The sequence below is a fragment of the Somniosus microcephalus genome, chromosome 7, assembly GCF_052327205.1.
Source record: "Somniosus microcephalus isolate GS21.2 chromosome 7, FLI_Smic_1.0, whole genome shotgun sequence".
Classification (NCBI taxonomy): Eukaryota; Metazoa; Chordata; class Chondrichthyes; order Squaliformes; family Somniosidae; genus Somniosus; species Somniosus microcephalus.
The window spans coordinates 18,642,329-18,666,707 of NC_140993.1; the positions used below are offsets into that span (position 1 = coordinate 18,642,329).

Genomic DNA, 24,379 nt, shown 5'->3' on the forward strand with positions numbered 1-24,379 from the left:
GCAAGGTGACCAAGGCTGGGAACTTAATATTCAGGGGTATTTGACGTTTCTGAAGGATAGGCAGAAAGGAAAAGGAGGTGGGGTAGCTCTATTAATAAAGGATGAGATCAGTGCAGTAGTGAGAAATGATATTGGCTCAGAAGATCAAGATGTAGAATCAGTTTGGGTGGTGATAAGAAATAATAAGGGAAAGAAGTCACTGGTGGGAGTAGTCTATAGTCCCCCTAACAGTAGCTACACTGTAGGACAGAGTATAAATCAAGAAATAATGGGGGTTTGTAAGAAAAGTACTGCAATAATCATGGGCGATTTTAATCTTCTTATAGATTGGACAAATCAAATTGGCAAAGGTAACCTTGAGAAAGAGTTCATAGAGTGTATTCAGGATGGTTTCTTAGAACAATACGTTGTGGAACCAACCAGGGAGCAGGCTATTTTAGATCTGGTAATGTGTAACGAGATAGGATTATTAATGATCTCATAGTAAAGGATCCTCTCGGGAAGAGTGATCATAGCATGTTAGAATTTCAAATCCAGTTTGAGGGTAAGAAATTTGGGTCTCAAACTAGTGTCCTGAACTTAAATAAAGGCAATTACAAAGGTATGAAGACAGAGTTGGCTAAAGTGGACTGAGAAAATAGATTAAAGGGTAAGACGATAGATAAGCAGTGGCAGACATTTAAAGAGATATTTCATAACTCTCAACAAAGATATATTCCAGTGAGAAAGACTAAGAGAAGAATGAACCATCCGTGTCTAACTAAGGAAGTTAAGGATGGTATCAAATTGAAAACAAAGGCATACAATGATGTGAAGATTAGTGGTAGGCCAGAGTGGGAAATCTTTAGAAACTAGCAACGGATGACTAAAAAAATAAGAGAAAGAAGATAAATTATGAGAGTAAACTAGCAAGAAATATAAAAACAGACAGTAAGAGCTTCTACAAGTATATAAAAGGGAAGAGAGTAACTAAAGTAAATGTTGGTCCCTTAGAGGATGAGACTGGGGAATTAATAATGGGAAACAGGGAAATGGCAGAGACTTTGAACAAATATTTTGTATTGGTCTTCATGGTAGAAGACACTAAAAGCATCCCAATAATAAAAGATAATCAAGGGGCTATAGGGAGGGAGGAACTTAAAACAATCACTGTCACTCGAGAAAAAGTACTAGGCAAACTAATGGAACAAATCTCCTGGACCTGATGGCCTGCATCCTAGGGTCTTAAAAGAAGTGGCTGTAGAGATAGTGGATGCATTGGTTGTAATCTATCAAAATTACCTCGATTCTGGAGAGGTCCTAGCGGATTGGAAAACCGCAAATATAACACCCCTGTTCAAGAAAGGAGGGAGACAGAAAGCAGGAAACTATAGATCAGTTAGCCTAACATCTGTCATTGGGAAAATGCTGGAATCCATTATTAAGGAAGTAGTAGCAGGACATTTAGAAAATCATAATATAGTCAAGCAGAGTCAGCATGGTTTTATGAAAGGGAAATCATGTTTGACAAATTTGTTAGAGTTCTTTGAGGATGTAACGAGCATGGTGGATAAAGGGGAACCAGTAGATGTAGTGTATTTGGATTTCCAGAAGGCATTCGATAAGGTGCCACATAAAAGGTTACTGCACAAGATAAGAGCTCATGGGGTTGCGGGTAATATATTAGCATGGATAGAGGATTGGCTAATTAACAGAAAACAGAGAGTCAGGATAAATGGGTCACTTTCAGGTTGGCAAACTGTAACTAGTGGGGTGCCACAGGGATCAGTGCTGGGGCCTCAGCTGTTTACAATCTATATTAATGACTTGGATGAAGGGACCGAGTGTAATGTAGCCAAATTTGCTGATGATACAAAGATAGGTGGGAAAGCAAGTTGTGAAGAGGACACAGAATCTGCAAAGGGATATAGATAGGTTAAGTGAGTGGGCAAAAATTTGGCAGATGGAGTATAATGTGGGAAAATGTGAGGTTATCCACTTTGGTAGGAAAAATAAGAAAGCAAATTAATTATTTAAATAGAGGGAGACTACAAAATGCTGCGGTACAGAGGGATCTGGGGGTCATTGTACATGGAGCACAAGGTTAGCATGCAGGCACAACAAATAATTAGGAAGGCAAATGGAATGTTGGCTTATATTGCAAGGTGGATGGAGTATAAAAATTGGGAAGTTTTGCTACAACTGTACAGGGTGTTGGTGAGACCACACCTGGAGTACTGCATACAGTTTTGGTCTCCTTATTTAAGGAAGGCTATACTTGCATTGGAGGCAGTTCAGAGAAGGTTCACTTGGTTGATTCCTGAGATGAAGGGGTTGTCTTATGAAGAAAGGTTGGGCCAATACTCATTGGAGTTTAGAAGAATGAGAGGTGATCTTATTGAAATGTATTAGATTCTGAGGGGGCTTGACAGGTAGATGCAGAGAGGATATTTCCCCTCATGGGGGAATCTAGAACTAGGGGGCATAATTTCAGAATAAAGGGTCGCCCATTTAAAACTGAGATGAGGAGGAATTTCTTCTCTCAGAGGGTCGTGAATCTTTGGAATTCTCTACCCTAGAGAGCTGTGAAGGCTGGGTCATTGAATATATTTAAGGTGGCGATAGACAGATTTTTGAACGATAAGGGAGTCGAGGGTTATGGGGAGCAGGCAGGAAAGTGGAGTTGAGGCCAAGACCAGATCAGCCATGATCTTATCAAATGGCGGAGCAGGCATGAGGGGCCAAATGGTCTACTCCTGCTCCTGTTTCTTATGTTCTTATGCAAGTGCCTTTCCAGCACTGCTTGTAGCAGGAGTGTCTCCCCACCCTATCCTCCAACCCGTGATCCACTGACCTGCCTCCTGAAATCCGATCTCCTCTCTTCCACCCGCCGCACCCCCCCCCCCCCCCCCCCACACAGCCAGGCGCATTCCGATCTCTTTTCCCCCCACCCCCCGCGCAGTTCGATCTCCCGACAATTTACTGTTTCCAGCGGCCATCTTGATTTCTGACTCAGCTGAATATGTAGGTAACATAAAAGACACATTATAAAAAAAAACAAATAATCCTTACAAACATTGAACATACCAAGACAGTTATCTGAATTCATTTTCATGTTCATACAACACTATTTTTTATCTAGTGGCCCACCAGTTTTTCAGGCCTGATACTTGCTTCTCTCCTTCCTTCCAGCTTTCATAGAATCATAGACTGGTTACAGAATGGAAGAAGGCCATTCGGCCTGTTGCGCTTGTGCCGGCTCTCTGCAAGAGCACTTCAGCTAGTTCTCCCCACCACCCCCCCCCGCCCTTTTCCCGTAGTCCTGCAATTTTTTTTCCTTCAAGTACTCATCCAACTCCCTTTTGAAAGCCGTGATTGAGTCTGCCTCCACCACCCTTTCAGGCATTGCATTCAAGATCCTAACCACTTGCTACGTAAATTTTTTTTTCTCATGTCGCCTTTGGTTCTTCTGCCAGTCGCCTTAAATCCGTGTCCTCTGGTTCTCGACCCTTCTGCCAATGGGAACAGTTTATCTCTATCTACTCTGTCCAGACCCCTCGATCAAATCTCCTCTCAATCTTCTCTGCTCTAAGGAGAACAATCCCAGCTTATCCAGTCTATCCACGTAACTGAAGTCCCTCATCCCTGGAATCACTCTCATAAATCTTTTCTGCACCCTCTCTAAGGCCTTCACATCCTTCCTAAAGTGCGGTGCCCAGAATTGGACACAATACTCCAGTTGAGGCCGAACCAGTGTTTTATACAGGTTGATCATAATTTCCACATTTTTGTACTATATACCTCTACTCATGAAGCCCAGGATCCCATAAGCGTTTTTAACTGCTTTCTCAACCTGCCACGCCACCTTCAAAGATTTGTGCACATATACCCCTAGGTCTCTCTGTGCACCTCCTTTAGGATTATACTCTTTAGTTTATATTTCCTCTCTTCATTCTTTCTACCAAAATGTATCACTTTGCACTTTTGTGCGTTAAATTTCATCTGCCACGTGTCCACCCATTCCACCAGCCTGTCTGTCCTCTTGCAGTCTATCACTATCCTCCTCACTGTTCACTATACTTCCAAGTTTCGTGTCATCTGCAGATTTTGAAATTTTGCCCTGTACACCCATATACAAGTCATTAATATATATCAAAAAAAGCGGTGGTCCTAGAATCGACCCCTGGTGAACACCTTCCTCCAGTCCGAAAAACAACCGTTCACCACTACTTTCTGTTTCCTGTCACTTGGCCAATTTCACATCCATGCTGCCACTATCTCTTATTCCATGGGCTTCAACTTTGCTGGCAAGCCTATTATGTGGCACTTTGTCGAACGCCTTTTGGAAATCCATGTTTATCACATCACAGGGGGCCTGATTGAGGTGTACAAAATGATGAGGGGCATAGATAGGGTAGATAAAGAGGAACTTTTCCCCTTAGTAGGGGGGTCAATAACAAGGGGGCATAGATTCAAGGTAAGGGGCAGGAGGTTTAGAGGGGACTTGAGGAGGAACTTTTTCACCCAGAGGGTGGTTGGAGTCTGGAACTCACTGCCTGAAAGGGTGGTAGAGGCAGGAACCCTCACAACATTCAAGAAGCATTTGGATGAGCACTTGAAATGCCATTGCATACAAGGCTATGGACCAAATGCTGGAAAATGGGATTAGATTAGACAGGGCTTGATGGACGGTGCGGACACGATGGGCCGAAGGGCCTCTTTCTGTGCTGTATAACTCTATGACTCTATGACATCAACCATATTGCCCTCATCAACCCTCTTTGTTACCTCATCAAAAAACACGATCAAGTTGGTTAAACACGATTTGCCTTTAACAAATCTGTGCTGGCTTTCCTTAATTAATCCACACTTGTCCAAGTGACTGTTAATTTTGTTCCTGATTATTGTTTCTAAAAGCTTCCCCACTACCAAGGTTAATCTGACTGGACTGTAGTTGCTGGGTTTATCTTTACACCCTTTTTTGTACAAGGGTGTAACATTTGTAATTCTCCAGTCCTCTGGCTCCACCCCCGTTTCTAAGAAGGATTGGAAGATTATGACCAATACCTCCACGATTTCTTCCTTTACTTTCTTCAGCATCCTATGATGCATCCCATCTGGTCCTGGTGACGTATCTACTTTAAGTACAGCCAGCCTTTCTAGTACCTCCTCTTTATCAATTTTTATCCCATCCAGTATCTCCTCTACCTCCTCCTTCACTATGTCTATGGCAGCATCTTCTTCCTTTGTGAAGACAGATGCAAAGTACTCATTTAGTACCTCAGCCATACCCTCTGCCTCCATGCGTAGGTCTCCTTTTTGGTCCCTAATCCACCCCACCCCTCTTACTACCCGTTTACTATTTATATGCCTATAGAAGACTTTTGGATTACCTTTTATGTTCGCTGTCATTCTATTCTCATACCCTCTCTTTGCCCCATATTTTCTTTTTCACTTCTCGCCTGAACTTTCTATATTTAACCTGATTCTCCGATGTATTCTCGACCTGACATCTGTCATACACGCTCTTTTTCTGCTTCATCTTACTCTCTATCTCTTTCGTCATCCAGGGAGCTCTGACGTTAGTTGCCCTACCTTTTCCCCCTAGTGGGAATGTACCTCGACTACCCGAACTGCAGGTTGAGTGTCCCAAATCCGGAGTTCCAGAATCCAGACTCCGGGAAGGTTGGTGGCAGGGCTCCGGAATCCATAAAATGTTCCGGAATCCGGACACCCTGAGGGAGGTTTACCAAAAACCGGAAATAGCGCAACCTGGGCCCAGCCATTTCCGGACTCTGCACGTGTTTCTGATGTCCGAAGTCCAGAAATAGTGCAACCTAGGCTCGGGCGTTTCTGGACTTCGGACATCAGAAACATGTTCCATAGTCCGTGAAAACTGGCTTGGCCTCGGTCCCGAGGTTGCCGGATTCGGGATGCTCAACCTGTGTCTCCTCTTTAAAGGCAGCTCATTGTTCCATTACAGTGGAATCTTTGATTCCAATTTACCCGGGCCAGATCTGTTCTCATCCCAATGAAATTGGCCTTCTCCCCAGTTAAACATTTTTACTCTAGATTGCTCCCTGTCCTTTTCCATAGCTAATCTAAACCTTATGATACTATGATCACTGTTCCCTGAATGTTCACCTACTGACACTTGCACCACTTGACCTATCTCATTCCCCAGAACCAGATCCAGCTTTATTGCTTTATCTGCGCTTTGTTGGATATATTAATTTGTTTACTGCTGGGTGCAATTTCATGTGCATGACTAGGTCTTCTATTCGCCACACAAGGGCATCAGCTTCAAGTTTCTGATTTCCTTCATGGTTTTTGGAAATGAAAACTGTTCCTTCTCCCCCTCTCCGCCACACACCCCATAACATAGAAACAACCTATGCCAGAGCTCTTGTGCCATGGTATTTTACCCAGGCCGGTAATTGCTTAAAAATGTTCTCAATCTAGGTCATTCTGATAAAAATTAAAAATTTTATTTGCATTTGGTGTCTCTTTGGATTGGAATTGTTCTGTTGAGTTGACTCTCAGTCATAGCATTTTTTGCTAGGATAGAGGATTGAAAGATCCATAAATGTAGATGATGTATGCTAAATGTGTACAGACCAAACATCAAGCAACTTCGCCATGAACCTAGAACAAGAATGGTCTTTGAGCGGATATGGGATTTGAAGCTGAACACGAGATTGAACCAGGCACACTCAGATTCCAAGTACAGGAAACTCTTTTTTATCCGGCACCGTCGGGACTGGCGTGATGCCGGTTTATCAAAAAGTCTGGATTACAGAGAGGTATAGTTAAAGGTACGAGAGCTCCGTACACAGCAACAAATCCAGGCTTCCCCGTTGCTTAACAACAGGTGCAGGAACCCCGGCCACAGGATCCAGGCGTCCCTGTTGCTTAGCAACAGGTGCAGGAACCCCGGCCACAAGATCCAGGCGTCCCTGTTGCTTAGCAACAGGTGCAGGAACCCCGGTTACACAGCCACAGATCCAGGAACGGCCACTAATATGAAGTAAAACTTACCTGAACATACTCCTGAATTTTGCCGGTTAACAGAGATTTCCGGTTATTTAGGTGCCGGTAAATCGAGAGTTTCCTGTAGTCTGCTTTAGAGGAAAGAGTTAGTGGCAAATGTGGAGAGGTAGAGCTGGGTGTCATTAGTGAACATATGGCAGTTGATCCCATGTTACCAAGGGGCACACGTGGATGAGGAAGAGGAGGGCTCCTTTTCTGCCCTGTTAAACCCCTTTTCCTTGTCTTCCACCTTCACTTGCAGCAACAAGTGTGAGGAGCTCATGGATTCTTTTATCATAAAGATGGAGACCATCTATACAGCTGCCTCAGCCAAACCTCCCACCAGTCTCACTCCTATTCTAGCCCTAAGCCCTCATCTTTCTTTTGTTTCTCCCCCCCGTCTCCAACATGCGTTCTCCAAGCTCATTTTGTCAATGAGACCTACCTCCTGCTCCCTTGACCTTATTTGGACTGATTACCAAACTGTCCTCTCTGGCTCCTCTGCTAGCTGATACTGTGAACAATTCCCTCTATTCAAGCACTTTTTTTCTTTCAAAACCACCATCATAACCTGTCTCCTCAAAATAACACCCTTGACCCTTAAACTACTGTCCCATCGCCAAAGATCCTTTCCCTTTAAGCTCCTTGAATGTGCTGGATTCATGCCCATCTCTCCCACAGCTTACTGTTTGAATCCCTTCTCCTTGACCTCTCTGCAGCCTTTAACACAGTTGATCACATCATCGCCTGTCTATTGTCCAGTTCTGTGGGACTGTCCTCAGTTGGTCGCACTCTTGGCTATCTTGAGTGTAGTCAGAGCACTTTGGCTTATTTTCTCATCCCTGCACCATCACCTTTGGAATCTCAAGGATCCATCCTTGGGCCGCTCCTCTTTATCATCTATCCGTTTCCCATTGGACACATTATCCGCAGACATGAGGTCAGCTTCAACACGTAGAATGATGATACCGATGTTTTGGTAGAGGACATCCCAGCATATAAACTAAAACACAGCATCAGTTTCCACATGTACTCTGATAACACCCAGCTCTACCTCACTACCTCTTCTCTTGACCCCTCCACGGTGTCTAAATTGTCAGACTGCTTGTCTGACGTACAGTTCTGGATGAGCAAAAATTTTCTCCAATTAAATATTGGGAAGACCAAAGCCATTGTTTTTGGTCCCCGCCACAAACTCCGTTCCCTAGCCACTGACTCCATCCCTCTCTCTAACATCTGTCTGAGGCTGAACCACACTGTTCGCAACCTTGGTGTCATATTTGACCCTGAAATGAGCTTCCGACCACATCATCCGCAGCATAACAAAGACCGCCTACTTCCACCTCCGTAACATCGCCTGTCTCCGCCCTTGCTTCAGCTCATCCGCTGCTGAAACCCTCATCCATGCCTTTGTTACCTCTAGACTTGACTATTCTAACGCACTCCTGGCTGGCCTCCCACGTTCCATCCTACGTAAACTTGAGGTCATCCAAAACTTGGCTGCCTATGTCCTAACTCGCACCAAGTCCCGTTCACCCATCTCCCGTGCTTGCTGACCTACATTGGCTCCCGGTTAAGCAGCGTCTCGATTTCAAAATTCTCATCCTTGTTTTCAAATCCCTCCATGGCCTCGCCCCTCCCTATCTCACAACACCCCGATATATTATGTTTGAAACATAAGAACATAAGAACATAAGAAATAGGAGCAGGAGTAGGCCAATCGGCCCCTCGAGCCTGCTCCGCCATTCAATAAGATCATGGCTGATCTGATCCTAACCGCCAATCCACTATCACAGAACCATCTCCTGAATCTAACCGAATTAGACACACGAAATAGGAGCAGGATCAGGCTACACGGCCCCTGGGCCCGCTCCGCTACCCACAGGGCCATGACCGATCCGAACCTAGTCTCATGTCCAAATTCCTGCCCGCTCCCCGTAACCTTTAATTCCCTTTACTTCTAGGAAACTGTCTATTTCTGTTTTAAATTTATGTAATGATGTAGCTTCTACAGCTTTTTGGGGCAGCATATTCCATGGACCTACCACCCTCTGAGTGAAGTAGTTCCTCCTCATCTCAGTTTTGAAAGAGCAGCCCCTTATTCTAAGACTATGCCGCCTAGTTCTAGTTTCACCCATCATCGGGAACATCTTCCCCACATCCACCCAAACTCTAACAGTTTGAAAATAGTTTGTTTTATACGTCACATTGTATGTCACTATTAGTTTAGGTTTATATAATTAAAATATTTTTTGGAAAATGCTAATCGCCACTTTGATTCATGGGCCCAGAACTTGGTGTCGGGGGCTTGCCGCGCGTGCAAGCCCCCGATCTGCACTCACCCTGCGCGCTGACATCTGAAGCCCGGGCTTGCTTGCATTTCCTGTCACAGGCCCGGTTCAGATGTCAGCGCGCAGTGCTTACCTGATCCAGCGGCGTAGTTAGTGCAATGTGCCGGCTGGGATCAGGTGAGCACTATACAACCAATCAGGGGAGGGGAAGGTTCATTCATGAGTTTGAGAGTAAGAACTGTTAAACTCATGAAAACTACGGGGGCCCAAAACACTATTTAAACTTTAAATAAAAATTTAAAAAACATCCCAATCATTAAATTAAATATAAATAAGTAAAAAAAAATAATTTAAACAATTTTTTTTGAAAAAATAATTTTTTAATAAAAAGGGTCTAAAACTAAACTTACCTTATTGTAGATTCTTTAAAATAATAAACCTGTGGAAAAAAAATTCTAAATTACACTAAAACACCACTTACCTGTAAAAATAAATACTTACGTGTGCTTTTTACAAGCGTAAAGACCGGAGGCCTTTAGACATGCGCAAATCCCCCAAAACAGAGGAAATCCAAGACGCACGCGCTGCCCCCTACAGCGCACGTGCTAGCCTCTTCAACTCTTGGGTTGGAGGAGAGGAAATGCCGGTTTTCAGCGCATGCGCTGTGCATGCTGAAAACCGGCATTTCCTCCGGCCAGACGCGTGAGTACCCCTTCCGCACTCACGCGTTTGGGGAGGAATTTCTGCCCCATTATTCATCATTGTCATCAAAGTTACTTCCTCCTCACAAATTACCGTTGGTGACAAAAGTCTTTGTAAAAGAAAGAACAAAGAAAGACTTGCATTTATATAGCGCCTTTCACGACCACCGGCTGTCCCAAAGTGCTTTACAGCCAATTTTTGAAGTGTAGTCACTTGTAATGTCGGGACGCGGTAACCAATTTGCGCGAGAGCTGGATTTGTTTCTGGCTGGGGATCACCTCTTACAGAAGGTGGGTACTGCAGTGAATTTAGGGCCAGAGTAATCTCCTGAATTAGTTTTGATCGTCTAGATAGGTTGGAGAGGAATTTCCCAGATTTCTTTCCCCCAAATTGGCCTTTTTTTTTGCCTCTCCCCAGAGATCACATGGTTTTGGGTGGGGTGGAGTGTATATGTTGTGATACACAAGGTATTGCAATAGTGTGGGACAGGTTCAATGGACCAGATGGTATTTACCTGTCCGTCATTGTTTGTATGTTCATAAGCGCCTACAAACAACAATGTGATAATGTCCAGTTAATCTGTTTTAGTGATGTTGGTTGAGGGATAAATATTGGCCAGGACACCAGGGATAACTCCCCTGAACTTTTCAAAATAGTGCCTTGGGATCTTTAACATCCACCTGGGAACAGATGGGACCTCGGTTTAACGTCTCATACGAAAGACGGCACCTCCGACAGTGCAGTACTCCCTCAGTACTTCCAGCGTCCGCCTAAATTTTTGTGCTCAAGTCTCTGGAGTGGGACTTGAACCCACAACCTTCTGACTCAGAGGTGAGGGTGCTACCAACTGAGCCATAGGTTGACACTAGTAGTGTTTCTATACTTAAGGCTAGTTGTACAGACTTGAAATGGCAAGGATGACTTTTCTTGTACATCAGAAGCCTCAATAAGTCATTTTTCTTTGTTTCTATATTTGTATGTTGAAATGAGTGAAGAGATATTGGTAGGTAGAGTACATGAGTTGATGCATCAAACCACGTTTTCTTCAGAGTCTGCTCCATCATCAATGTTGGTCAGCTCTGATTAAAAATTAAAATAAACACCTCGCAGAAGAAACCTTTCAATTCTGGGAAGTTTCTTAACCACCAATCTGACAGAACATTGAAAAAGGAATTGTGGTTGTTGTGAGACTAATTCTAATGCAAAATAAAACTTTAAAAAACATTGAATGTGCTGCCTGTTTATCAGAGTTGAAACAGACATTAACATCACATAAAATCAAGCCTTTTTAACATGTATAAGAAGTGTCTAATTATTATATAGTTATAATAAAGATGTACCATTCTACAGTGTGTTGTTAATATGCTAACTGAAGAGTGATTTTAAAAAAAAGGCTGTAAATCCTTTTGAATAATTCTTACATCATTCTCTGTGACTGAGCATGGTCCATCCTCCATAAACTTCAACTCCTCCAAAACTTTGCTGACCGTATCTTAATCCACACCAAGCTCACCCATCATCCCAGTATTGGCTCCTGGTCCCCCAACGCCTCAAATTTAAAATTCTCATCGTTGTGTTCAAATCCCTTGTAACCTCCTTGAGCCTTGCAACCCTCTGAGAACTCTGCATTCCTCCTGACCTCTTGCGCATCCTCCCACTCACTTCACCCCACCATTGGCGCCTTCGCCTTCAGCAATCTGGACCCTAACCTCTGGAATTCCATCCCTAAATCTCCACCTTTTTCTCTCTCCTGCTTTAAAACTCACCTATTTGACCAAGGTTTAAATCATCCCTTCTAATACCTCCTCCTTTAGCTCCGTCTTTGCACTTCTGTGCAGTGCCTTGGGATGCTTCTACACTAAAGGTGCTGTATAAATGCATGTTGTTGTTGTTGTAGGATGCTGTATGCAACATTGACTTTTGATTTTTTTCATTGGTACACTCCTGAGATTTAACCCATGATCAGCCTGACTAATTCTTGAGAAGACTAGAGCTCCCGGTGTGGGCAACTAGTTGAAGAGTGCTGCACACACTACTTACCAGCTAAAAGTGATTTCACTTCAATGTCTTGGGGTCTCTTGTGTCAGACCATTCTCTGTGGCTTTGGCTGGTGATGATGTCTGGGCACTGATCTATAATTCAGTGTGTTATACTATGAAGGTGATGCTTGATTTACATGATGCTGGCATGAATTTGGCAAACTGATAGCACTCTGGGCCTCTTGTATTTTTCTTTTGCACTCCAAATCTGTGTGGGATTTATGTTGATCAATGTGCGTTTGACACCAACAACAATTTATATAGCACATTTAACGTACTAAAACATCCCAAGGTGCTTCACAGAAGTGTTATAAAACAAAGTCTGACGCCGAGCCACAAGGAGATATTAGGACGGATGGTCAAAGGGGTAGGGTTTAAGGAGCATCTTAAAGGACGAAAATGAGGTAGCGAGGCTGAGAGGTTTAGGGAGGGAATTCCAGAGCTTAGGGCCTAGCCAGCTGAAGGCATAGCCACCAATGGTGGAGCAATTGAAATTGGGGATGTTGAAGAGGCCGAATTAGAGGAGTGCAGATATCTCGGAAGTTTGTGGGGCTGAAGCAGATTACAGAGGTGGGGGGGGGGGGGGGCGAGGCCATGGAGGGAGTTGAAAACGAGGATGAAAATTTTAAATTCGAGGCGTTGCTTAACCGGGAGCCAATGTAGGTCAGCGAGCACAGGGGTGATGGGTGAACGGAACATGGTGCGATTTGGGACACAGGCAGCCGAGTTTTGGATGATCTCAAGTTAACGGTGGGTAGAACATGGGAGGCCGGCCAGGAATGCGTTGGAATAGTCAAGTCTAGAGTATAGCAAGAGCTATAGCGTAGTATAGCAACAGCATAAGTTTCTGTTTGCACATGCTATCTCTTTCTCTGTACTTGATGAAGGATTTGTTATCATGCTGTCACTGATTTAAATCTGGTGACAAATTTGTATTAGAGCTCCAATTACAGATTGATACCCCGACACTGCCATTGCTAGGCTCACAAAGTGGTGATGTGGCATTCGTTGACATTGCACCAGTGGCAATTTGACAGCTGAAGCTGTGCAATGCTTTAGACACGTGTGTACTGCCACCACACCATCCTCTTTAGTGCAATGCTGGTTGACTTGTGCTAATAAGTAGATTACATGGCTGGGTTGAGCTCCACGTACTCAGTGCCCTGAAGCCCCCTCATCAGTAGAATGACTGAATTGCTTCTGAAATTGTCGAGACTGCATGTTGTAGGTTGAAGGTCAAATTTTAGGAGTCTGGAAATGTCCATCTCTATTGTGGGCAGGAGAGGGGGGTCATACAAAAAACAGATTTTAACATTTTTAATAGTTACATTATGATTTGTTTCTGATAACAATAACATGTAACAATAATGCAGATTAAAGCAGGTTTATTTTTTAAATTACTGCTAATGTACTTTAACCACAGGGCTTTTTGTGTGATCTGGTACAAGTCCAGCTTCTAAATGAGTTCATAACTTACTTACAGGATGACTGACAATGTCATGAGCCAATCACAAAAGCAAAACTTAGATCAGGAGGTACATCATATCATCAGATAATCTTATTTGAAGGCTTTGTTTGTTTAGACTACCTTATCTAAAGGCTTTGTGCTTTTGCACCCTGCCTTTTAGGTCAGCACAGCAGTCCAGCTAATCAAGCTCCTTAGTATTTAATGTAAAACTGCCCCATTGTTACCTTTCAAACAGTTTGCTAACACATTGCAGTCTACTGACAGCATATGATTGACTATAAGTAAGGATTTATCTTGGACAACATTAAAATTCTTCCACCTCAGTCAATTTTGCAGATAAGAGTTATTCTTTGAGGTGGAACCTAGGTCATCGTGAATCCTCCGCCCTGACTGGGGCACCTATTCTGTTTGAAGAAAGAAGTGCTGACAGTAAAAGTAAATATTGATATCTACCGTGAGGCTTGTGATGGGACCAGCTTAACAGATAAAATTGCAATGTCTTTTTTTCCCCAGCTGTAACCAATTGTCTTGCATAACCCTGTAGGCAATAAAGTGCTTGTATAAATCTTTTATTGGATTTTTAGCCTCCCATTGCAACTAACGAACTAATGGCCAGTGAAAGTTCAAGCATAATTTTTGAAAAAGAACATTGCCATGATGCATCAATAATTGAAGTGGGATATGGAGATTATTCCACTTGTCATTAAGACCTGATAACCTAAAGCAACAAAGTTTTAAGTAGATTATCAAATTTATGCGGTGGAGCCTGCTTAAATGAGTCACCTCCCATTTCCAAACAAAACTTGTGCGTTTTTCAGGGTCTTTCTACTAAGCAATCTGCTCTCTACTCAAAAGGTAATCACACAGACAGCTGAGTGCATGGCTATGTTATTATTAAAGGGGTCGTAAAGTGCACAGATGATTCTCTCCCTTCTCTCTTGCACTTCCAATTTGGGTTTGAGTTTTGCCAAAAGTCATCCAGAATTTGCTGTCTTTTTTCACAATATGGCAGGTTTGTGGCTGTATAACCCCAAATTTTCTTGCCAATTAGTTCAGCCACGTCAGCATTTCTAACTCCTATTTTCTCAGCAACAGATAGCTCTTTTCAGCATGAAAGATTGCTATTTCCAGGCAGAAGAGCAGAGTTTTAGGTGCTTTTACCATGTTGGAATGCTGTGCGAGTTCAGTGCACCAGTGTGTTTGTGTTGTGATGCAGCATGACTCCAGCATGATGATGTATGGTATTGGCTCAGCAAGCATCAAATCCCTTACTGCTTGTGTCGTGACAGGCAACTGCATCATGACCTGATATGCCACTCACCCCCAACTTGGATGTATTGCAAACTATAAGAACGTAAGAATTAGGAGCAGGAGTCGACCATACGGCCCCTCGAGCCTGCTCCGCCATTCAATAAGATCATGGCTGATCTTCGACCTCAACTCCATTTTCCCACCCGATCCCCATATCCCTCGATTCCCCTGCAGTCCAAAAATCTATCTATCTCAGCCTTGAATATACTCAACGATTCAGCATTCACAGCCCTTTAGGGTAGAGAATTCTAAAGATTCACAACCCTATGAGTAAAGAAATTCCTCCTCATCTCAGTCTTAAATGGCCGGCCCCTTATCCTGAGACTATGCCCCCTAGTTCTAGACACTCCAGCCAGGGGAAACAACCTCTCAGCATCTACCCTGTCAATCCCCCTCAGAATCTTGTATGTTTCAATGAGATCACCTCTCATTCTTCTAAACTCCAGAGAGTATAGGCCCATTCTACACAATCTCTCCTACATTGCTTTTTATGCTTAAAGTTTCAGACTTTATTCTTTCAACTTCATTCATTATTATTGGTAATTTATTAGTGATTTGAATCTGCCTCACCTCAGCTTCTGCAGACATGACCCAAGTGTTGCAGTCTTATTTTTACTTTGAAGTTCTTTAGAATTCTAAACTTTTGCAAGCAGTTTTAGAATTGTGATCATGTATTTGTTGACAGTTTATTTGCGACTTTGATAAATTAGCGGCTTGCAAACTGATGTTTGTTGTATGTATGGTTATCACTAGTTAATGGGATACACAATTATCCTGTAGCAAAAAGTGCACTGTGGTGATTAATTTTGGTTAATTTGGCTTGAGAAAATGAAGTTTTTAGAAATGCTGAAGTCATTGAGCTAATTGGCAAGACAATTTGGGGTGTATCAGTCACAACATTCACTCCCTCCACCACTGGGGCACCATCTACAAAATGCACTGCAGCAACTCGCTAAGGCTTATTCGACAGCACCTCCCAAACCCGCAACCTCTACCGCCTAAAAGGACAAGGGCAGCAGGCGCATGGGAACACCATCACCTCCAGTTTCCCCTCCAAGTCACACACCATCCTGACTTGGAAATATATAGCTGTTCCTTCTTCGTCGCTGGGTCAAAATCCTGGAACTCCCTCCCTAACGGCACTGTGGGAGCACCTTCACCACACAGACTGCAGTGGTTCAAGAAGGCAACCCAACACCACCTTCTCCAGGGCAATTAGGGATGGGCAATAAATGCTGGCCTTGCCAGCGATGCCCACATCCTATGAATGAATGAATAAAAAAAACCTGCTGTATTGTGAAAAAATGTTGTGCTGTAGAGTGCACATACTTTTATGATGCATAGAACTGATGTTTGTTGCATGTATGGTTTCTGCAAGTTAATGGGCTACGCAAGGACCCTGTAAGTGTATGGTGGTGATTATTTTTAGTTAGTTACTATGGCATGCCTATCTTCTTTATTCTTTCCATGTGCCCACTACAAAGTTATAAGCAACAATGTCAGCGTAGAGTCTCACCTATGTTCATTTCTTTTGCCAGACATTGCCAATTAGTTCGCTACATGTGCTTGGCAGGCACTAATGTATGTGATACTGTTTGTCACGTGCTCACCACAAAATTGCCAGGTATTTCTGGGTCAGGCTACATACTGCAACACTTACTATTTAAGTAGCTTGCTGTGTGCAAGTGTTATCACAAGACTTTTAGGTTTTTCTGTGTCCTGTGTGCTGTACTGCTTACTATTTATCTTGAATCTACCATTGTGCTATTCTGTTTTCCACATGTGCTCACCACAAAAAGTACCAGTGATGTTGAACAAAGCCATGCTGTTTACTCGTACTCACATGTTACTGTTTGCTAACTTAGCCTCCCTTCTTTCCACTAAGAACTTTATTTTCTTCCCCAGTTCTTTTGCCTAATGGAAAATCTGAAATGGATGTTTCACCGTGTCAGCTGTGGCTCAGTGAATAGCACTCTCATCTCCGAGTCAGAAGGTTTGAATTCAAGTCCCACTCCAGAGACTTGAGCATAAAAATCTAGGCTGACACTTCAGTGCAGTGGGTGCTGCATTGCCTGAGGTGCCATCTTTTAGATGAGACGTTAAACCGAGGCTCTGTCTGCCCACTCGAGTGGATGTCAAAGATCCTATGGCACTATTTTGAAGAGCAGAGGAGTTCTCCCTAGTGTCCTGGCCAATATTTATCCCTCAAGCAACTATCACTTTATAAAAAAAGATTATCTGGTCATTATCACATTACTGTTTGTGGGAGCTTGCTGTGTGCCAATTGGCTTCCATGTTTTTGTACATTACAACAGTGACTGCACTTCAAAAGTACATTGGCTGTAAGGTGCTTTGGGGTGTCCTGAGGTCATGAAAAGTGCTATATAAATGCAAGCTCTTTCTTCATTAGTGATTGCTGCCTCACCTGCCACCTGTTTCTTGTTGCTACATTCTATTAGTATAATGCAAAATGGTCGTAGCTGATTACAAATGTCAGCTGCTTGGTTTTGAATATTATATTGTCTTTATTTTTCCCTCTCTTCTCATTGCCAAGTCACAATGGCTTCTTATACTTCACAAGCCAACAATGCTTCAAGAGCACCTGTTGGAGTGTGTCCAAAACAAAGGCACTTATCTCCAACTGGGGAGACACATGCAGATTGCTTTTCTAAATCGCAGAAAGAGCAACAATATTTATAAAGATATTTCAAAACACTTGGCAGCTTAATTTTGTTGGATGGAAAATTGTCGGGAGCGCACCTGGAATTTCCTAAGATGTGCGATCAGTGGTCGAGGTTCCCTGTTGGAACTACAAATTGGTATCTGTCCTCATGATAGAATACACAATCAAACATACTGGAAATTGTGAGGAACCAAGGGCCTAATTAGAGTGAGGAACTTAAAGAAATTAGTACTAGTAAAGACATCGTACTGGACAAATTAATGGGACTAAATGCCGACAATACCCTGGACCTGATGGCTTACATCTTGGGGTTTTAAGAGGAGGCTGCAGAGATGGTGGATGCATTGGTTGTGATCTTCTAGAATTCCCTAGATTCTAGAATGGTCCCCGTAGTTTGGAAGGTAGAAAATGTAACCCCGCTATTCAAGAAAGGAAGGAGAGAGAAAACAGGGAACTATAGACCAGTTAGCCTGACATCAGTAGTAGGGAAAATGCTGGAATCTATTATTAGGGAGGTGGTAATGGCATTTAGAATTTCAGCAAAGCCGTTTTAATGAAATCCTAGAGTTGCTTCATGGTAAACAGCAGAGGTTAAAACTTCAAACCAAGCTGAAAGTTGCACTGGAGCTGTCCCAGAAAACCATATTGCAGACTCGATATGCAAATATTCCAGCCAATTGTGTGGTTTTCTGGAATTAGATAGCTCCAACTTTCAGATTGATTTCAAGTAGAACCTCCAAGGGTATTGCATCTGGAGTCTGCAGTGCATTCGGGCATTCCCTGTTAGTGACGGGGGGAAAAAAACAAGCAACATATAAGATTCTGAGGGGGATTGACAGGGTAAATGCTGAGAGGCTGTTTTTCCTGGCTGGAGAGTCTAGAACTAGGGGGCATAGTCTCAGGATAAAGGGTCGGCCATTTAGAACCGAGATGAGAAGCAATTTCTTCACTCAGAGGGTTGTGAATCTTTGGAATTTTCTACCCCAAAGGGCTGTGGACGCTGAGTCATTGGGTATATTCAAGGCTGAGATAGATAGATTTTTGGACTCATGGGGAATCAAGGGATATGGAGATCGGGCGGGAAAGCGGAGTTGAGGTCAAAGATCACCCATGATCTTATTGAATGGCGGAGCAGGCTCGAAAGGCCGTATGGCCGACTCCTGCTCCTATTTCGTATGTTCTTATGTTCTTAACATCAATAGAAAAGTTACTGTTCTTATTAAGACATTAAACCGCAAGCCTACATTTCGTTGTACTGCACTTGTGCACTAACAATGACAATAAAAGTTGATTTGATTTGATTTTGATTTGATTTGATATTTATGATGATTCTGTTATTTTCTTCAATCTAAATGGCCTAGTCTAATTTTAAGATTATGCCTCCTCGTTCTTGATTTCCCCCACCAGAGGAAATAGTTTCTCTGTATCTACCTTGACGAATTCTTGTAACAATTTAAGCACCTCGATCAGATCATCCCTCATTCTTCTATAACCAAGGGAATATAACCCAAGTTTATGCAACCTGTCCTCATAACTTAATCCCCTAAGCCCCGGCTGCACCCCTTCTAAGGCCAGTATATCCTTCCTGAATTCTGGTGCTCAAAACTGAACGCAGTACTCCAGATAGGGTCTGACCAACGCTCTACACAACTGAAGCATAACTTCCTCCCCTAGTTATAAAGGCGAATATTCCACTAGCCTTTTTGGTTGCTTTTTGTGCTAATGTTTGATATTAACATTATTCTTGTACAGAAAGAATATGATATGAAATGATCAAGACTAAATTTTGATCTTGCGCTGGATTTAATGCTTTTTAATTGTCTTGACTATTTTTTACTTCTCTGGCTGTTGTGCATTATATCCTGCCCCAAAGGACAGGTGGGAAAACTCTTCTAAAGCGTATCTCGGTACCACTCAAAAAACAAAAAATCAGTGTCGTGGGGTAACTTGCCGCCTTTCTTTGGCTGTCTGTAGAGAAGTGCCAACCTTCTGTCAAGCTCTTTACATATTTGCACACTGCTAGGTTTGGGAACTTGTGTGGAGAATCACAACGCCAAATTTCCTGGGTTTAGCGCTGAAAAAGTGTCTGAAAAACTCGTGATAGTCTCAGGGAAAATGAGTGCTAATCCTTTGCCCCTATTTTGCACCTGTACGGCACTGCAGTGGTGTTCCTGTATGACTTTTTTCACATGTTGTGCCTAAATAGGGTGCACTGAATGCAACAAAATGGGTGAGCCTCGGGCACTCCAATTTCCTGCTGTAGCGCCGGATGCACTCCAAGAGCAAACTGCTCCAAGAAACACCTGGTGCTGTAGCTTTTAGAGCTCCTATCTAGGTACTATCTGGTCTTTATTTTTGGCTCTTTGAATAAAGAATGGTTTTGCAGCTTCAGAAATTGTTGCCGAATGCTGGGAGTCTTTTTCACACTCTGCTGGATGGCGTATTTAATATAGCAGATCCCCCCCTTTCTTTTACGAGATGACTTATTTGGAGGCTTAAGAGTAGGAACAGACACAAGCCCCCTTGACACCTGTTTAAGGTATTTGCCTGGCCTTCTCCTGAGCCGTCATAAACTGCTTCACTAGCAAAGGGCAGGAATGCTCCTTCCACCTGTCCATACAAGCTATCCTACAATCAGTACAAAAGGAAAACGCTCAGTCTAGCCTGTACTTTCCTGCTATTCCCAAATCTTCAGTATGCACACCCGTACTGAGAGGACTCGTAAAAATCAACATTTCATTGTGCAGTACACACATCTGCATATATGACAAATAAAAATTGAATTGAATACTTGTTTTCCCTGTTCGTCTACACTAAAAAGGCACAAATAGAATAGTCATCAGGTTCTAATGGTGATTTATTAAAATGCAATTCTTATGTGAATGCCTACTCTTTATCGCCATGGTTCTCCCTGCTTGCCCACTGTTTTCCATTGTGGTGTCAAGGGTGCCTGGCGACCTGTTCTACTACATAGTATTGCACAGTATTTACCACACCAGAACAGGCCATTCGGCCCAACAGGCCCATTCCAGTGTTTACACGAGCCTCCTCCCATCCCTCTTCATCTAACTCCATCAACATATCCTTCTATTCCTTTCTCCCTCATGTGTTTATTTAGCTTCCCCTTAAATACATCAATGCTAGTAGCCTCGACCACTCCCTGTGGTAGCGAGTTCCACATTCTCACCACTCTCTGGGTAAAAAAAAAAAGTTCCTCCTGAAATCCCTATTGGATTTATTAGTGAGTATCTTACATTTATGGACTGTAGTTCTGGTCTCCCCGCAAATGGAACATCTTTTCTATGTCTACCCTATCAAACCCTTTCATAACCTTGAAGACCTCTATCAAGCCACCTTTCTTTCTTCAAGAGAAAAGAGCCCCAGACTGTTCAATTTTTCCTAATAGGTATAACCTTTCAGTTCTAGTATAATTCTGGTAAACCTTTGTTGCACCTTCTCCAGTGCCTCTATATCTTTTTTTATAATATGGAGACCAGAACTGTGCATAGGCAAGTGTGGTCTAACCAGGGATCTGTACAAGTTTAACGTAACTTCTCTGCCTTTCAGCTCTATCCCTCTAGAAATGAACTCCAGTGCTTTGCTTTTTTATGGCCCTATTTGCTCCTACTGCTCTTTGGAATGGGTGGCCCGTGATCTCCTCAAGCACTGTCCCCAGATGGTCCCGCTGCAGCACTGTTAAACTCTATAGGCGTGGGGACAGCCTGGCCCAGCCTGCCTTCCAGCACCCAGGAATATTGACCCTATTGTTCCGTCACAGCACACTGATATGTCACTGATCCACTCTTTTAAGCATCATGTATTACACAACTATTGATGGGATTGGGTATGTACATGGGAGTTTGTTGATTGCTCGCAGTATTTGATCTCATGAAAGTTGATCTTAAGTATGAGATTACTTTGAGAAAATGGTTAGGGTGTTTCCCTTCCCAAAATTATGGCAGAAATATCTAGCATGCTGTGTACATTATAGAATTGGCTTGACTGAGTGAGCTGTTAAGGAAGTGTGATTTTTTTTTTTTACTTTATAAGTCAAAAGTATTATTTTGAATAAAAACCCGCTGGCGAATGATCAGTAAATGCAGCTGAGCAGAGTCAACACAACAAACCTCAGAAATAATCTCTAATGGTATGAACATACAAAATTGACATGCAGGAAAAGACCAGCTGGTCCATCAAGCCTGTCCCACACCTCATGATGGCTGGAGCATCATGACTAAACACCTCCCGCCCACCCCTCTGCAACCATGAAATCTCTTGGGAGAGGCAGAAAAACCCAGGGAAAATCGACTACAAAATTCATTTGCGACCCCCCCTCCCGCCATGCTCAAGTGATCAAAACCAGTCCAGGAAATCACATGGACCAAATGTTATCTATAAAGCCATTTACCTTCTATATGATGCAATCTCTGCCCCAGTCAAGAACTATTCCAGCTATTCAGGCATTTGTCAAAGACAGTGGTAGTTGTACCTTAGCAGAGATAGTGGCCTAACTTCATCGGACTCAATGGGCTGGATTTTCCTAAGCCCCTGGAGTCGGGTTGGAGGCGTGCGGGCGATAAAAATCGGAGATCCGGGGGTCCCGACCCCATCCCGCCTCCATGTCAATTTCATAGGAGTCGGGTTGCCGACAAGTGCTGGAACCCGACTCCCAGAGGCGGGAAGGGATTAAAGGCAATTAAACTGCCTGTTAACAGGTAGTTTTTTGCCTATTCGTGATTTTTATTGCTGGTTTGTGGGCTTCCCGACAGCTCCAAACCACGAAAAGTTTTCGAGGCGGGACGTGGGTCTGAGGTCTTGGAGGGGTCGAAATGCCCAGTGTTTAGGTGAGTGAGGGGTGCAGGAGTGCAAAGGTAAGTGTTTTGCAAGTGTTTAAAGTGTTTAAATAAGTTTAACTTACTTTTACTTACCTTTACAGGAGTCCTGCATTCCGGTGTCGGAAGTCGGCTGCAAGAACCACAGAAGCTCCGATTTAAAAAAAAAAAAAAAAAAAATCAGCTTCTTGGTTTCTGCAGCAAAATGATTTTAAAGTTATCCTGAGAAAGGACTGAGGCTGAATTAGCAGCTTTTCAGTGCTTGACAGCTTCAAACAGCTGTTAAACACTGATATTTCATCTGCCAAAAGCTTTTGACAGATGAAATGTCAATCTCTGACGTCACCTGTTGCCGGGTGGCCCTTAATTGGCCTGCTGAGCCCACAGGGCGGGCTCAACAAGGTCAATCAGAGGAAAATCCAGTGGGTTGGCCACATCTCCATGGAGGCGGGACAACAAGCCCGAATGTGGGTTTCCCACCTCCAACCCGCCCCCGTAGCAAAATCCAGCCCAATGTTTATTTTGTACTTAAACCTGCTCATTATTGGATGAATTTTACCGTTTAGCACTCCCAATACAGGAACGTATATCGGGAGTTTTAGCGCAGAGGTCAGTATACCCAATTTGTGGCTTGAATTAGTTTCTATCCATTAAAATAAAGCTTCACTGACCTCCACGCTTAACTCCCCAGTAGGTGCCTGAAGCTGAATGCTTTATGTAACATTTACTTCTTGAGCTGTTAGCAAACAAAAAGCTGTAGCTTGTGTGCTCCTCCAATTCTGGCCTCTTGCGCATCCCTGATTTCCTTCGCTTCTCCATTGACAGCCATGTCTTCAACATTACTAAAACAAATTATCTGGTCATTATCACATTGCTGTTTGTCGGATCTTGCTGTGCGCAAATTGGCTGCCGCGTTTCCAACATTACAACAGTGACTACACTTCAAAAAGTACTTACAGGAAACTTTGTGATATCCGGCACCGACTGGACCGGCGTGTTGCCGATCTATCAAAACTGCCGGACATACAAAGTTAATGTTGAAGCATACGGAGGTTTTCATCTCCGTATCTGACAACAAACACTGTTGCTTAGCAACAGCTTCTAAAGAGTCGGCTGCAGCTGCAAGCGTCTCTAGCTGAAGCTGTTGCTATAGCTACAGACCTTGCAGTGCCTGACTGGGAAAAAAAAAGAACGAGAACTAAAAAAACTTACAGAAAACGGCTCCTGATTTTTGCCGTTAGATCGAGTATTCCGGACATACAACCTCCGGATAAACCAAAGTTTCCTGTAATTGGTTGTGAAAGGCACTATATAAATACAAGTCTTTATATTTTTTCCTTTTCCCTTTCCTTTTCCTTTTCCTTTCCTTTCCCTTCCCTCCCTCATTGTGTAAGTCCTAAGCTCTGGAGTTCCCTCTCTACCTCTTCCTCCTCCTTTAAAGGCACTCCTTAAAAGCTACATCTTTGACCAAGCTTTTGGTCACTGGTCCTAATGTGGCTCGGTCTCAAATTGTTTCTGATAACATTCCTGTGAAGTGCCTTGGGACATTTTACTACGTTGGAGGTGCTATATAAATAGTTGTTGTTGTAGTGTTGCTATGAGGACAAATGCATTCACAGATAAATCTGTGTGACGAGGTGAATTTTAACCTAATGTAGAAAATAGTTTTGTTTAATTTTATTGGAAAAATTATGATTGGCACAGAGCAGTGTGTGAAGTCAGTGTACTCAGATAAAGAATTCAAGTGTTATAGATTGCTGCACAACACGATAATGACTTGAGCCCCAAATTTGCTTTTATAAAAATGCTGTAATCTGGCAGGCGAGGCTGTAAATTGGGTGGGATATGGTTACCTGTCCCTGTCCCTTTTTGTGACTGGCAAAGTTTCCACTTACAGTAGAGGCAGACATATAATATGCTTGAGCAAAATTACTGTGGCTGCTGGAAATCTGAAATAAAATCAACAAATGCTGGAAATACTCAGCAGGTCAGACTGCATTTGTGGAGAGAGAAACAGAGTTCTGCTTCTGTTTATCCACAGATGT

General features: G+C 43.1%; 1 protein-coding gene across 2 annotated transcripts in view; it reads left to right on the top strand.

The window, feature by feature from the left end:
* Positions 1-24,379, top strand: part of LOC147114545 (serine/threonine-protein kinase 3-like) — a 180,920-nt gene that overhangs the window by 147,587 nt on the left and 8,954 nt on the right. The window lies entirely within an intron of this gene.